Below are 17,487 nucleotides of genomic sequence, written 5' to 3'. Positions count from 1 at the left end.
AGGGACCCTTAGGATTGAAGAGGAATTAATTCCCCAACTTTAAACGCGCCACAGGGCGTGTTTGCACACATGTCACCTCAGGCCCCGCCCCCTCCCTTCACCACTGTGCAAACGCGCCCCGTGTAGCGTTTTAAGTTGGGGGATTAAGTCCCCTTGAATCCTGAGGGTCCCTGGGGTCCAACTAGCCCTCGAGGTACATCCAGTAAGAGCCACAGAGCTGCGTTGCAGAGAGGTGTATAAAGGGGCATGGCCTGGACCACCTCTCTGCAACGCAGGCCTGTGGCGCTTACTGGAGGTACCTGGTGGGCTAGTTGGCGCCCAGGGGCCCTCAGGATTGAAGGGGAATTAATTCCCCAACTTAAAACGCGCCACAGGGTGTGTTTGCACACATGTCACCTCAGGCCCCGCCCCCTCCCTTCACCACTGTGCAAACACGGCCCGTGGCGCGTTTTGAGTTGGGGGATAAAGTCTCCTTGAATCCTGAGGGTCCCTGGGGTCCAACTAGCCCTCGAGGTACATCCAGTAAGAGCCACAGAGCTGCGTTGCAGAGAGGTGTATAAAGGGGCATGGCCTGGACCACCTCTCTGCAACGCAGGCCTGTGGCATTTACTGGAGGTACCTGGTGGGCTAGTTGGCCCCCAGAGGCCCTCAGGATCGAAGGGGAATTAATTCCCCAACTTAAAACGCGCCACAGGGCCTGTTTGCACACGTCACCTCAGGCCCCGCCCCCTCCCTTCACCACTGTGCAAATGCGCCACGTGGCGCGTTTTAAGTTGGGGGATAAAGTCCCCTTGTATCCTGAGGGTCCCTGGGGTCCAACTAGCCCACCAGGTACCGCCAGTAAGTGCTACAGAGCTGCGTTGCAGAGAGGTATAAAAAGGGGCGTGGCCTGGACCACCTCTCTGCAACGCAGCCCTGTGGCGCTTACTGGAGGTACCTGGTGGGCTAGTTGGCCCCCAGGGATCCCCAGTATTGAAGGGGAATTAATTCTCCAACTTAAAACGCGCCACAGGACGCGTTTGTAGAGTGTTGCCGGGAGGGGGCGGGGCCTCGGCTATGCTGGTCTTTTTCTTTTTTTTCTTTTTAAGAAGGGTAGCTGTGTGGCCCCCCTTCCTTTCCTATTTGATGGGCCCTGGGGACCCCATCCCCAGGGCCTGACCCCTAATAAAAAAAAAAATTCAAAAATGGAAGGGGGCCGCGTGGCCCCCTCCCGAGGCCATATTCGGCCCCGGGGACCCCATCCCCCAGGGCATGGCCAGTGTTTATTTTAAAAAATATATATTTGGAGGGGGGCCGCGTGGCCTCCCTCTTCAGGCCATTTATGGCCCCAGGGACCCCAACCCCGAGGCCTGTGCCTTTGCGTATTAAAAAAAACCGATATATTATGGGAAGGGGGCTGCGTGGTCCCCCTCCCGGGCCACTCCTTGCCCCGGGGACCCCATCCCCCAGGGCCTGGCCTCTTGTTGGGGACCGTGGGGGGAGCCCCAATGCCCCCACGGTCCCAGCCAGCTCCTCGCCTCCTGCGGGAGCCGGCATTGCTTTTCCACACGGGGAGCTGCTGACATGCAGCTCCCCGTGTGGAAAAGCAATCTGGTTTTGATTTGGTTTCCTGCTCTCTCTTCTAAAATCCAAACCAAAGTTTGCTATGGCCGGGCGGGAGCTGCGGCACCCGCCCTCCCATAGCAAACAGCAGTGTCCCGGGGTGCCACAGGGCGTGTTTGCACACATGTCACCTCAGGCCCCGCCCCTTCCCTTCACCACTGTGCAAACACGCTCGCGGTGCGTTTTAGGTTGGGGATAAAGTCCCCTTGAATCCTGAGGGTCTCTGGGGTCCAACTAGCCCACCAGGTACCTCCAATAAGCGCCGAAGAGCTGCGCTGCAGAGAGGTGTAAAAAGGGGCGTGGCCTGGACCACCTCTCTGCCACGCAGCCCTGTGGTGCTTACTGGAGGTACCTGGTGGGCTAGTTGGCCTCCAGGGACCCTTAGGATTGAAGAGGAATTAATTCCCCAACTTTAAACGCGCCACAGGGCGTGTTTGCACACATGTCACCTCAGGCCCCGCCCCCTCCCTTCACCACTGTGCAAACGCGCCCCGTGTAGCGTTTTAAGTTGGGGGATTAAGTCCCCTTGAATCCTGAGGGTCCCTGGGGTCCAAATAGCCCACCAGGTACCTCCAGTAAGAGCCACAGAGCTGCGTTGCAGAGCGGTGTAAAAAGGGGCATGGCCTGGACCACCTCTCTGCAACGCAGGACTGTGGCGCTTACTGGAGGTACCTGGTGGGCTAGTTGGCCCCCAGGGGCCCTCAGGATTGAAGGGGAGTTAATTCCCCAATTTAAAACGCGCCACAGGGTGTGTTTGCCCACATGTCACCTCAGGCCCCGCCCCCTCCCTTCACCACTGTGCAAACACGGCCCGTGGCGCGTTTTGAGTTGGGGGATAAAGTCTCCTTGAATCCTGAGGGTCCCTGGGGTCCAACTAGCCCTCGAGGTACATCCAGTAAGAGCCACAGAGCTGCGTTGCAGAGAGGTGTATAAAGGGGCATGGCCTGGACCACCTCTCTGCAACGCAGGCCTGTGGCATTTACTGGAGGTACCTGGTGGGCTAGTTGGCCCCCAGAGGCCCTCAGGATCGAAGGGGAATTAATTCCCCAACCTAAAACGCGGCATAGGGCCTGTTTGCACACGTCACCTAAGGCCCCGCCCCCTCCCTTCACCACTGTGCAAATGCGCCACATGGCGCATTTTAAGTTGGGGGATAAAGTCCCCTTGTATCCTGAGGGTCCCTGGGGTCCAACTAGCCCACCAGGTACCGCCAGTAAGTGCTACAGAGCTGCGTTGCAGAGAGGTATAAAAAGGGGCGTGGCCTGGACCACCTCTCTGCAACGCAGCCCTGTGGCGCTTACTGGAGGTACCTGGTGGGCTAGTTGGCCCCCAGGGACCCCCAGTATTGAAGGGGAATTAATTCTCCAACTTAAAACGCGCCACAGGACGCGTTTGTAGAGTGTTGCCGGGAGGGGGCGGGGCCTCGGCTATGCTGGTCTTTTTCTTTTTTTTCTTTTTAAGAAGGGTAGTTGTGTGGCCCCCCTTCCTTTCCTATTTGATGGGCCCTGGGGACCCCATCCCCAGGGCCTGACCCCTAATAAAAAAAAAAATCAAAAATGGAAGGGGGCCGCATGGCCCCCCTCCCGAGGCCATATTTGGCCCCGGGGACCCCATCCCCCAGGGCATGGCCAGTGTTTATTTTAAAAAATATATATTTGGAGGGGGGCCGCGTGGCCTCCCTCTTCAGGCCATTTATGGCCCCAGGAACCCCAACCCCGAGGCCTGTGCCTTTGCGTATTAAAAAAAACCTATATATTATGGGAAGGGGGCTGCGTGGTCCCCCTCCCGGGCAACTCCTTGCCACGGGGACCCCATCCCCCAGGGCCTGGCCTCTTGTTGGGGACCGTGGGGGGAGCCCCAATGCCCCCACGGTCCCAGCCAGCTCCTCGCCTCCTGCGGGAGCCGGCATTGCTTTTCCACACGGGGAGCTGCTGACATGCAGCTACCCGTGTGGAAAAGCAATCTGGTTTTGATTTGGTTTCCTGCTCTCTCTTCTAAAATCCAAACCACAGTTTACTATTGCCGGGCGGGAGCTGCGGCTCCCGCCCTCCCATAGCAAACAGCAGTGTCCCGGGGTGGGCACCCCGGGACACTGCAGGAGCCGCCCCTGGGGGGAGGCGGTCCCCAGGGCCATCACAGGCTCCCGGAGGGGGCCACGCAGCCCTCTTCCCATCCAATGCACAGCCCCGGGGAGGTGGTGGTCCCCGGAGCTCGGGGGGTCTGTACTGGACCCCCAAATTTGCATTTTAGTGCACCGGGGAGGTGGTGGTCCCCGGGGTTGTGGGGGGGTCATGTGCCCTCCGCAAATATTTGATAAAAGCCCCGGGACTTGAGGGGGCCTTGGAGGCCCCCCCAAACATTAAAAAAACAAGCCCGGGGGGGTGGCGGTCCCCGGGGCTGCGGGGGGGCCTGTGTCCCTGCAAATATTTAAGAAAAGCCCCAGGTGTGGTGGTCCACGGGGCGGCGGGGGTCCCCCAGGGCCCCCGCAATTATATTTCACCATGTCCCCTGGACTTGGCCCACCGGGGCCTAAATATTAACGTAGCGTGGGCCCGCGCTTCGTTTTTTTATTTTCGCGGCGGGATTCGCGGATTTTGACGATTGAAAAAAAAAAAAAAGCTTTTTTGGCCCTGGGGGTCCTTGTGGGACCCTCTGAGCAGGCCTAGGGGGTCAGGGTTTTTTCTACCCTTTTCTTGTTTTTCACGTTTGTTTTTCTCTTTTCTTGTGACTCGGTTCTACCGAGTCACAAGATGGCTGCCAACACTTCCTGGTTTGGAGTGTTGACAGCCAATTAGAATAAAGCTCGTGGTCGGGAGGGTCCGGGGCTCTAGATATCGAAACTTTTATTTTTTGATTTTCTCAGCAACTACTGAACGGATTTACAAAATCTGAACCAAGGGCTACCTTTTTGCCAAATTTGGTGTAATTCCATTCAGCAGTTCGAGCTGTAGCTGTGTCTAAAGTTTGCTATGGCAAATTGATTTTCTGACCTCTTTTCTTTTTATTTCTCAGGAACTACTGAACAGATTTACACCATTTAACAAAAAGGTCTCTTTCTGAACCAAGGGCTACTTTTGCCAATTCTGGTGTCATTCCGTTGAGCAGTTTGAGCTGTAGCCATGTCTAAAGTTTCCTATGGAAAATAACATGGAGAAAACATGTTTTGAGACCCCCTTTTTTTCTCGACCCCCGCTTGACGAATCACCCCGAAACTTTCAAGACAGGAGTCTACTGGAGCGCCCCACGAGTTTTGAAAAATTCGCAAAGATTCGTCATCCGGCACCAAAGTTATTGGGAAAACAAAAAACGCTTTTCCTATGGAAACTAAGTCCTAACTATCACTACCTACTGGCCAGTAAGTAATATATATTATCTACTGGCGGTCGCCAGTAGATAGTTATAGTTAGGACCGGGTTCCCATAGGAAATCTGAAAATTCTATTTTGAATAACTTTGGCGCCGGTTGACTTATTTTCAGGGGGGTCCCAAAACGCGTTTTCCCCATGCATTTTACCATAGGACCTTTAGTCGAAGGTACAGCCCGAACGGCTGAACAGAATTACTTGAAATTTGGCAAAGAGGTAGTCCTCAGGTCAGGCATGTGCCTTTTGCATATATGGTGTCAATCTGTTCAGTAGTTCCTGAGAAAATTGCAGTTAAAAGTACATAAATATCTATATGCGCGCACCGTGCACGCACAGTGCTCGCACAGTGCGCGCACCAAATGTGCGCAAGCATAGTTCTGATTGGTGGTTAGATGTCAGTCAACATATGAATCGGTCGAAATCAGGAAGTGTCGGACGCCATTTTGTGTGTGGCAGTGAAAAAGAAAGGTGGAGAACGTGAAAAGGGGGCAGGGTAAAGAGTTCCTGACCCCCTAGCCTTTGTCAGGGGGTCCCTGAAGGACCCCGTAGGGTGAAAAAAACATTTTATTTTTTTTCAAAAAATCGCGGGGTGCGCGCCCCGTGCGCGCACAGTTAAAAACCCTTAAAAAACATTTTAAACTGTTTATAAGTTTATAGAAGATATTAACTATGCTGTTCAACTTTATCCAAATTAAAAAAAAAAGAGCTGAGCCATTCCATATTACAGGATACAGTCAATCTATAACTATATACATAGGTAGTTTATTGTAAAATACATATATAAAAAATATAATAATACATACATAAATTAGCATTTAAAAAACCTTACAAATTCACTTAAAAAACCATAGGTTTCACACACGTTATAGTTAGGAATTAGCATTTAAAAAACCTTGCAAATTCACTGAAAAACCATAGGTTTCACACATGTTATAGTTAGCTGGACATTTCACTCGTAAAAAAAAGTTAGAAATTCCCCCGTTATAGTTAGTTCAGCTAACTATAACTCGCGCGACCGCAATCCACTGCTGATGACGTCACATATTACACCTAGCCTTTGTCAGGGGGTCAGGAACTCTCTACCCTGCCCCCTTTTCACGTTCGCCACCTTCCTTTTTCACTCTCGCACTGAAAACAAACAAAATGGCGGCCGACACTTCCTGATTTCGACCGATTCGAACGTTGACTGACATGAAACCACCAATCAGAATTACGCTTGCGCACGTTAGGGTGCTCGCACGGTGCGCGGCTATAGATATGTATGTGCTTTTAACTGCAATTTTCTCAGGATCTACTGAACAGATTGACTCCATATATGCAAAAGGCACATCCCTGAGCTGAGGACTACCTCTTTGCCAAATTTCAAGTAATTCTGTTCAGCCATTCGGGCTGTACCTTGGACTAAAGGTCCCTATGGAAAATTGCATGGGGAAAACGCGTTTTGGGACCCCCCTTTTTTCTCAGCCCCCGCTTGACGAATCCCCCCGAGACTTTCAGTGTAGGAGCGGAGTGGAGCGCCCCACCTATTTTGAAAATTTCGCGAGGATATATATATATTACCTACTGGCGGTCGCCAGTAGGTAGTTATAGTTAGGACCTATTTTCCATAGGAAATCCGCAACATTCTATTCCCAATAAGGCTGACGCCGGTTGAAAAATCCTCGCGAAATTTTCCAAACTTTTGGTCAGCTCCGCTCCGCTCCTACCCTGAAAATTTCATGGTGATTCGTCAAGCTGGGTCCGAGAAAAAAGGGGGGTCCCAAAACACGTTTTCCCCATGCAGTTTCCCATAGGACCTGTTGTCGCAGCTACAGCCCGAACCGCTGAACGGAATGACACCAAATTTGGCAAAGAGGTAGTCCTCAGTTCAGAATCGTGCCTTTTGCATAAATGGTGTGAATCCGTTCAGTAGTTCCTGAGAAAATTAGAGTTAAAAGTACAGAAATATCTATGGCCGCGGAGGATCAGCGGACCCTACCCGCACCGTGAGCGCATCCTCCCCGAACCGAGCGCGCACCCTCCCGATCGCGCGCTGAATGCTAATTGGCTGTCGAGTGTCTCTACATTTGAAACAAGGAACTGTTGGCGGCCATTTTCTGCCTCGGTAGAAGCGAGTCTGAAGAAGCAAGGGGAATAAGTGTGTAAAACATATAAAGGGGGCAGAGTGGAAATACTCTGACCCTCTAGAGGTGCTTAGGGGGTCCCAGAAGGACCCCCTGGGGCCCCCTTTTTTTAAAAAAACCGGCGAAATGTGCGCACGGTGTGCGCATCCTATCGCGTTGGGTGCGCGGATCCACAGAATTTTTTTTAATAAAGACAAGAAATCATTGGTTGTATGACTACTTTGTGCACTGAAAGGTAGGGTGTATATTTCTGTATTTTAAAGATATGATTCTTATTGGTTAACAAAAACAGATTGTAAGGAACATTATATATGATTAGCTGATATGTCGAAAAGTGAAGCACACTTCCTCTCTTGTGTAGGAACATTGTGTGCTGAACTTCTGACCTGTGTGCTCAGTGCAGTGTTCCATGACCTGTTTCTATGGTAACAAGCAGAAGGCAGATTGGGGAAAGGGTTGAAATGTATTTCAGTTGGAAAGGGTTGAAATGATTAACCAATAGAAATGTGTGTTTGCTTTTGAGTTTATGTGTGAAGGATTGTGATTTGATGTTTACATGTATATGTGTGGAAAATGAAAGGGAAACTTTTCCATTCTTTGTTTTTGCTGAGAGGTGCACAGTGCAGAGATTCTGTAAAAGAAAATATGGTGAGTGACTGATATACTTCTTAATATACAAAAGAACTTGAAAGATGAGTTATTTAATTGTGAGGGGATGTATGTAGACTATTTTGATTTTAATCAGACTAATGTATTTCTCCTGCTAAAGTGTAGGGAGTACTTTTTTTTCTCTACAATCTTATTGACAGTGTGTGTGCATGTAGAAACCATTTAGTGATAAGCATTTGTGTTTTTCATGTGTTTGCAGACAGATAACTGTGCTGTTTTTATATTTTGGTAGAATTAGAAACCAGTCATTGTTTATGAATTTGTGAAATGAGTTATGTTATGTTTCTATAATAAAATGTAGTACTACTTCTAGATGAAGAAATGTGTTTTGGTATAGTGCAAGGGATAGTGTTGTTTGTCTAGAATCACACAGTGAGTATGTGTGCATTTGGGAACCACTGTGAGAGAAGCATTTGGTAACATCGTGTATTTGCTGACAGATAACTGTTTTAACCTGTCATGTTGTGAAGTTTTAGTAGCATTAGAAGACAGTTATGGCTTATGCTTTGATTAAATGAGTCAGGCTTTGACAAAAAAGTGCAGTCCTGAAATATGTAGATTGTGTGCAGTTCCCTTACCACTTGCACTGTAGTGAATGAGTTTTGGTAAACTCCTAGGGATAGTGGTGCTTGTCTAGAATCACACTGTGAGTTAGTGTGTATTTGGGATCACTGTGAGAGAAGCATTTGGTGACATCATGTATTTGCTGACAGATAACTTTTTTAAACCTGTCATGTTGTGAAGTTTTAGTAGCATTAGAATCCAGTCTTTGCTTATGCGTTGATTAAATGAGTCATGCTTTGACACTGATGTGCTGTACTTAAATATGTAGATTGGGGGGAGGAGCCTAGCGCTTGACCAAGATGGCCGCGTGAGCTTTGAGCTCCCGAGACCCTCGTGCCCTCCGTCGTCTATCCTGTATATAATCCTGTTTGTATGCATGGCATCGTGTAGATGACTTGTCAGGGAGGCGATCGATGCCACCCGAGGTCGAATCGCCCACCGGGAACCGGAGTTATGCATGGCGGAAGATTGAGGCCCATCTCCGAGGGATGCCAGGGGCTCGAGTTGGCAGGATGCCCGACCTCTAATTGAACAACAGCGGCCAGGCGAGGTGTGAACTGCCGGACGGAGGTCCCTATCCTTTCACCTTCACTTACTCGCCCTTTGTCTGCCCAGCCCAGGGAGTGCTCGCGTCTGCTTTATTATCATTCGGACGCCCTGCATGCCACACTGGCGACCCATCGTAAGACGGAGCACTCCTGATCTCTCTCGCTGAGAGAGGGCAGTCCGGTTTGAACCGACTTTCTTGAGCCCACCATGTCGGGCAAAGCAGAGGTGGACCGGCCGAAGCCCAAGGCCACCAGGCCTACACTCAAGCTAATAACATGGACCGCTATGCCCAGCAGAAGGGGTCACCGGGTGCACCGAGCCAGTCCCCGGACACACAGAAGACTGCCTCACCCTTGGCCCCGGAGCTCTCACTGCAGGATGTCATGGGTGCACTCGACGGGCTGCAGACTTCGATTGGGAGACAGTTTGATGCCCTGGCGCACAAAGTGGATACCATCTTGGTGGATGTTAATCTGATCCGCGCGGATTTGGGCAAAACAAATGAACGGGTCAAATCCCTGGACATCAAGACCACGGGCCTCGCCGATGATGTCTCGGACTTGCAGACCGAGGTCCGTAAGTTGCGGACCGAGAGTGATCTCGCCGCCCGTCGGCTGGAGGACTTCGAGAGCCGGGCCAGGCGCAACAGCGTGCGCGTTATCGGGGTCCCGGAGTCCTCGGACGAGACTTCAGTGGACCTGCTCGTGGAGGACTTGGTGCTCAATCATCTGCAGCCTAAGGGTCTAGGGAAGTTCTTCGCAGTTGAGCGGGCCCATAGAGTGCCGGGTGGGCGGCCCAAGGTGGGAGCCACACCGAGGCCGATCGTTGCCCGGCTCTTTCATTTTCGAGACCGGGACGCTATCCTGCAGGCCTCGAGGGTAATGGGCCCGGTCCCCTTCCAGAACGCGTCGGTGAATTTCTATCCTGACTTCACCCAGCAGGTGCAGAGGCAGCGGCAGGGCTTCCTGGGGGTGAAGAGGAGGCTTCGGGAGAGGGAACTGAAATACGCCATGCTCTTCCCTGCCAGACTACGTGTGGTGTTTGAAGACCGAACATTCTTCTTTGAGTCGCCTGCCATGGCGGATGAATGGCTGGACGCTCTGCCTCGACGACGCACGGAAGAGGACACTGCCGTAGACGGGGACAGTGGCCGGGATGAACAAGGTTGATGTCTTCGGAACCGGGCTGACTCGGACTGACTTTAGATAATGACTTGCAGTAAATACGGAGGTTGTGGGAGGACGAGGGGAGCTCTTTCCTCCCTTGGGGTACTTTTTGTAGATTTTGGGTTTGGTAGGGCGACAGGCACACTGCAAGTTGGGGGGGCTTTGTAAGCTGCAGCAGGGGTGCAGGGTGGGGGGGGTTTCCGGGAGTTTGGGTTTGTTGTTGGGGGGTTTGTTTCCGCAAGGCATAGTGATTATTTTCAGGACTGTTCCATGGTGGCTCTTCGGGTGTGGGGTGGGCCTCTTTACGTTTGGGGATGGGGGGTAGGGGCTTAAGTGTTATAAGCTGGAATGTTAATGGTTTGGGGGATCGCATTAAGCGTGGGATTGTTTTGCAATTCTTGAAACGGTCATTGCCGGATGTTGCCCTGCTGCAGGAGACGCATCTTATAGGTAATACGTGCTATGCCCTGAATAGGAAGGGTTATAAACTCATAGCTCATTCGAGATTCTCCTCTGGGTCCATGGGTGTGGGCATCCTAGTCAGAGCCTCGCTACCATTTGAGGTGGATTCCACCATTGTTGATGATAGGGGGAGGTTTGTGGCGGTGGCGGGGAGGTGGGAAGGAAGAACTTTGGTTTTGGTTTCGGTTTATGTCCCGCCGGCCCTGCAGGCCTCCACGTTCACAGATCTGGGTAGGGCCCTGCTGGATCTCCCGGGGGGTATGCTTGTAGTGGGAGGTGATTTCAACGCTGTTGGCTCCGGCTTGCTGGATAGATACCCGCCCAGAGACACTGGGGGGGCTCAGAAGTGGCTTCCAGACTTTCTAGATACGCTTGGCCTGATAGACTGCTGGAGGCTCCGGCACCCCACACAGAGCCAATACACTTTCCACTCCGGGGCGCATGGTAGCCTTTCCAGGATTGACTACATACTCACTCTGGCTGCGCATGCCTCATTGGTGTCTGAGGCCAGGCACATGGCGCGTGGTATATCTGACCATTCGCCGGTGTGGGTCAGGCTGGATCTGGGTCGAGAGGGAGGGGGAAGGGTGGCCCCTATCAACCCTTGGTATTTCCGAGACCCCAAGATGCGCAGCGCGCTGGTAAAGACAGTAGATAATTTTTTCAAGGACAATCAGGGATCCGTGGACTCGGCAGTGTCGCTGTGGGAAGCATTTAAGACCGTGCTGCGAGGGGAAGCCCTCTCCCTTGTAGTGGCTGCCAAGCGGCGGAGAGATGGCGAGGTTTTGCAGATTGAGGAGGAGATCGCGGCTTTGGAGGGAGCGCTGGAGGAGGAGGTTACAGAGGCCTCTCTGCATGAGCTGTGCTTGAAGCAATCCGAGTATAAGGACCTGGTGACGAATGCCGCTAAGACCCTCGGTAGGGAACAGCAGGGCCGTCTGTATGATGTTGGTGACAAGGCCGGGAAACTCCTGGCTTGGCTGGACAAAAAAGAACGGGTCAATAGAGTAGTGCCGGAGTTGACGGGAGAGGGGGGAGAGGTGATTGTGGAACCTGAGAGGATTGTGCAGTGTTTCTCGGACTATTTCCGTATGGTTTATGCCTCAGTGTCGGACAGGCCGCCCGAGGACTCGCATGACCTCCTGCGTGATATCGCATTGCCCTGCCTCTCTGATATAGATAGGGACGATCTAGATGGTGACATAACGGTCGATGAGGTGGCGGGGGCTATCCGCGCGTTGAACCCGGGCAAGGCCTTGGGTCCGAACGGCTTGCCGGTCGATCTGTACAAGCTGTTTCCGGATAGGGTTGCCCCTCACCTGCGCGCCATGTTCGTGGAGGCGCGGGGGAGTGGGGCCCTCCCGTTGGATCAGCGACTGGCGACGATTGTGGTTATACACAAAGAGGGCAAACCCAGAGATAAGTGCGCCTCATATAGGCCTATCTCACTCCTTAACGCAGAGCCGAAAATTCTGGCTAAAATCCTGGCGGCCCGGTTGATTAGGGTACTCGGTGACTTGGTCCACCCGGATCAATCCGGATTCATCCCGCACCGTAACACAGCGTTAAATCTTCGGCGCCTTCATGGTGTAATCACCAGGGCGGGCACGCTGCGTGAACCAGCTATTGTGGCGTCTCTCGACGCCACGATGGCCTTTGACACGGTGGAATGGTCATATTTGTGGGCCGTGTTGACCAAGTTCGGCTTTGGCCACGGTTTTGTGAGCTGGGTGAGGTTGCTGTATGAGGGCCCTCTTGCGAGTGTGGTGGTAAATGGCCGGGCGTCGACTCCGTTTCTGCTTGGGAGGGGTACTCGGCAAGGTTGTCCCCTGTCGCCATTGTTGTTTGCCCTCGCCCTTGAACCGCTAGCTGCGTGGATACGCTGGCACCCCCGGATATACGGGGACTTAGATGGTCGCCTGAACACGAGGACCGTATATCGCTCTATGCCGATGACATCCTGTTGTATCTTGCCTCACCCAAGAAATCACTTATAGTGGTCTGCGACGTACTCACCTCTTTCGGTAGGAACTCGGGTCTCGTTATCAACTGGAGTAAATCGTACTTATATGTTCTTAGTGGCGAGGTTCCACCGATCCCTCGAACTTGTTCGATCCAGGTTGCTCAGCAGGGCTTCGTGTATCTGGGGATCTTTATCTCCATGGACTCTGCCGTGCGATATGAGAGGAACCTGCTCCCCCCCCTAGCGCGCCTGAGGCGGGATGTGGAGGGCTGGCGGAGGCTGCCGCTCTCCCTCGTTGGGCGCGCGGCCCTGTTCAAAATGATGTCTCTTCCCCGGTTCCTCTACGCACTGCAGAATACTTTGGATTGGGTACCGGCCAACTACTTTCGGGAGGTCGAAGGCCTCCAACGAACGTTGCTGTGGGACGGGCGGCCGCGAATAGCTATTGCAAAGTTGACGCTTCCATGGTACGACGGGGGTATTGCGCTTCCAGACATCCGACGGTACTATTGGGCCACCCAGCTGAGTGCGATTAATCATGGGTTTTATGGCCCTGCCCTCAGCCCTGGGTATGCCATGGACAGGTGGTTGCTGCGTGGTGGTAACTATTACAGGGCGTTGTATTCGCGGTCCCTGGACTCGTCCCTCACGGGGCCCACTGGTGTGGCGGTGCGTGTGTGGAAGATGGCAACTGACTCGCTGGGCTGGAAGGATTGGCTCACCCTCGCTACCCCGCTGTTTGAATCTGAGAGACTGGGTAGGCTTTGGCACACAAAAGGCTTTGACAAATGGGACTTGATCGGCATCTCCAGGGTCGGAGATGTCCTGATTAAGGGGAGGGTGAAGTCCTTTGAAGAGTTGCAGAAGGAGTATGAGCTGGGGCCATCTGAGTATTTCCGCTATATTCAGGTGCGTCATGCCCTCCGATCAGTCCTCATAGAGGGTGAGAAGGTGCCTGAGTCCTCTCCTTTGGAGGACCGGGTCCTTGATGGCCATATGCCCGAGAGCACGATCTCGCTCATCTATAAGAAACTGATCAACGTCCGGGCGGATATGCTTCTGGGGTTGAGGGACCAGTGGTCTAGGGATGGCCTCGAGTTGGATGACGAGGATTGGCAGTCCGCTGTTTCCTCTCCTAAGGAGGTTGCGATCCCGTCGCGTCTGAGGCTGGTGCAGCTTAAAATACTGCATCGAGTGTATGTGACGGGGCCAAGGCTGGTTCACATGGGATTCTCGGAGGACGGCCTATGCAGGAGGGGATGTGGTATGGTGGGTACTTTCCTGCATATCATTTGGGAATGTGGTGTCATCACGGAATTCTGGAGGAGAATCCATGCAGTGATGGGGGAGGTGACGGGCATTGCTATGCAGCCGGAAGCGCGGTGTTGTCTCCTGAATGTCTGGGGGCCCACTGATCATAATGCGGCGCAGACCCACTGGGTGACTCTGGGTAACATGGTCGCTAAGAGAGATATAGCGCGATTGTGGGGATCCGTGGGTCCCCCCACATTGACCGCGTGGAAAGAAAATATGGATTGGAGTATGCTAAGGGAGAAGACGGTATATTGCGCTAGAGGCCGCCCTGGGAAGTGGCACGCCATCTGGGGGCGGTGGAATCAATACAGGGGGGGAATTTGTCTTGCCCCTGATTTGGATCCCCCCGAGGAACAGCTTTCCTCCTAACCTTCTTTCCAGCTCAGTATGGTTAATGGACTTCTTTGGCCTCTGCTGTCCCCCTTCTTCCTCTTTTCACAGTACTGTAAATGGTAGATGATTGGGGTCCTGCCTCCCCTGGGGGGCTATCACCATGGGCATTCAGTGTTCTTGCCTTGCTGGGGGTTGTTGTGTGTTTTGTGTTTATTTAAAAATGGAATCTTTGCACTCCTCCTTCATTGTACTGTGGACGCGTCTCTGTTCCTCTTTATCGAAGCTGCCGAACCTCCGGGTTGTCGGCTGAATAGCTGTGTCCAGACTTTTGAAAATAAAGGTTTTTAAAAAAAAAAAAAAAAAAAAAAAAAAAAATATGTAGATTGTGTGCAGTGCCATTAACTCTTCTAGACTAGTGAATGAGTTTTGGTAAACTCCTAGGATAGTGTTGCTTGTCTAAAATCACACTGTGAGTCTGTGTGCATTTGGGTAAGGATTGTGAGAGAAGCATTTGGTAACATCGTGTATTTGCTGACAGATAACTGTTTTAAAACCGGTCATGTTGTCAAGTTTTAGTAGCATTAGAAGCCAGTCTTTGCTTATGCTTTGATTAAATGAGTCAGGCTTTGACACAAAAGTGCAGTCCTGAAATATGAAGATTGTGTGCAGTTCCCTTACCACTTCCACAGTAGTGAATGATTTTTGGTAAACTCCTAGGTATAGTGGTTGTTGTCTAGAATCACACTGTGAGTCTGTGTGCATTTGGGAACCACTGTGAGAGAAGCATTTGGTAACATCGTGTATTTTTTAGCAGATAACTCTTTTAAAACCTGTCATGTTGTCAAGTTTTAGTAGCATTAGAAGCTAGTCTTTGCTTATGCATTGATAAAATGAGTCAGGGTTTGACACTAAGGTGCAGTACCATGTACTATTCTCTTCACTATGGCAGAACTGAAAATTTAAAAGTTTTACCTAAGCACTGTCCTAGAAGTAGTCTGATTATTTAGTCAGTTTCTAAGTACCAAATAGACTGCTTCAAATGTCTATGCAGTATGCATGTAGTGTTCTAACATACTATACACTTGTCTTTTACACCTTCAATTCCCTAGTCAGTATCCATACACTTCCAGGAAACACCCTGTCACTCCCTTTGCAGTCCTCTAGTGACCCATTCAACACCATGTACTAATCCATTCACTGTGCCAAAACCCAAACACTTATAAATTCACCAAGACACTCTCTTTCCATTACTCTAATGGTTCAGTCACTGCCTAAGTATTCATGCACTGAGCCAGGCCTTAGCACATGGACTTCTTCAAACCCCTATACACTATGCATGCAGTCCTCTAACCACCTACACACTTGTCTTTCACACCTTCAATTCCCCAGTCAGTATCCATACACTTCCAGCAAACACCCTGTCACTCCCCTTGCACTCCTCTAGTGACCTTATTAAGCATCATGTACTAATCCATTCACTGCGTCAAACCCTAATAAATTCACCCAGGCACTCTCCTTGCAGTACTCTAATCATTCAGTCAGTACCCAAGTACTCATCCAGTGACCCAGGCCTTAGTATATGGACTGCTTCAAACCCCTATCCACTATGCATGCAGTCCTCTAACCACCTACACAATTGTCTTTCACACCTTCAATTCCCTAGTCAGTATACATACACTTCCAGGAAACACCCTGTCACTCCCTTTGCAGTCTTCTAGTGACCCATTCAGCATCATGTACTAATCCATTCACTGTGCGAAAACTCAAACACTTATAAATTCACCAAGATACTATCTTTTCAGTACTCTAATCATTCAGTCAGTGCCTAAGTATTCATGCACTGAGCCAGGCCTTAGCACATGGACTGCTTCAAACCACTATCCACTATGCATGAAGTCTTCTAACCACCTAGACACTTGTCTTTCACACTTTCAATTTCCTAGTCAGTATCCATACAGTCCAGCAAACATCTTGTCACTGCCTTTGCACTCCTCTAGTGACCCATTCAGTACCAAGTACTAATCCATTCCCTGTGCGAAAAGCCTAGCACTTATAAATTCACCTAGGCACTCTCCTTGCTGTACTCTAATCATTCAGTCAGTACCCAAGTAGTCATGCAGTGAGCCAGGCCTTAGCACATGGACTGCTTTAAATGCCTATGCAGTATGGATGCAGTCCTCTAATCACCTACACAGTTGTGTTTCACACCTTCAATTCCCTAGTTAGTATTCAAACTCTTCTAGCAAACACCCTGTCACTCACCCAGTGTGTCTCCTTATAGTACTGTAATCATTTAGTCAGTTAGCATGTAGAGTTTTAGTGAGGTAGGCTTTAGGGCATGAACTGCTTCAAAGTAGTATGCACTATGCATGTAGTGTTTTAACCATCGTCACACTTGTGGTTCAGGGCCATTGTTTCTGAGTCAGTATTTATGTAAAATGTGTTTGTACAGTAATGGAATAGTATAATTTTGAAAGTTATTAATATACATTTATTTGTGATTCTTTTTTACAGATACAGAACAGGAGTGCTTCTCATCTGTTTGCAGTCTTCTCGTGCAAGATTGTTTGGATGAAGGGTCCTTAGGTGTTTCATCATACTTGCAGTGCCGCATGAGTATTTTTTGTTAGGATCCCCTCGTAACAGAACTCTTTTGAAAATCTTGTGCATGAGAAAGGTGGTATTGGTCTTTGTTTGCCCCTCGAGAAAAGTAGAACATTTCCACATCACTGAAGGAAAACGTTGTGAGCGTGGTGCATCCTCCAAAAATTCAACTGTAGATTTGGTGAATATTTTATAGCGACATCATTTACAGTTTTTGTAAGTTAAAGTAAACAATTTTTGTTAGCTGTGTGCATTTTATATTTCTGTGATTTGTATTTTGAGAATGGCATGTTGTTTTTTTTTTAACAATCTTTGAGATTGTGTTTTTTTTGCCCGCTGTTAAGTGATGAGTACGATTGAAATCACTATTTTTAGTGAAATTTAATATATTCTGAGAACAGCAAAAATGGCAAAAAATTACTTTGTGGAAATTATGCTGTGTTGTAAAAAATGTATTATTACATGTTATATTTTTTTTTCCTTTTCTTTCACAGATCCAAATTTTAAAATAAGCAATTTATATGAATTTATATTTGAATGAAAAACAGAAAAAAATGTATACCATTTTTTATTCCTATTACTGTGAAGGTAAGTTTAACTAAGTCTCCATATGCAGAATGAAGAGGCCTGCAAGAAGCTACAAAGTTGAAACACGTTTCTAAAAACACTCTGTTTATGTAGTTTTGAAATCTGACCATAATCAGATATCATGTGACCTGCAAAAAAAGAGACTTGAGGGGTTCATAATATTTCCCATTTTAGCTGTTGAAGGAC

This window comes from Triturus cristatus, chromosome 10, assembly GCF_964204655.1.
Source record: "Triturus cristatus chromosome 10, aTriCri1.1, whole genome shotgun sequence".
Taxonomy (NCBI): domain Eukaryota; kingdom Metazoa; phylum Chordata; class Amphibia; order Caudata; family Salamandridae; genus Triturus; species Triturus cristatus.
Note: the sequence above shows the minus strand (reverse complement) of the source record.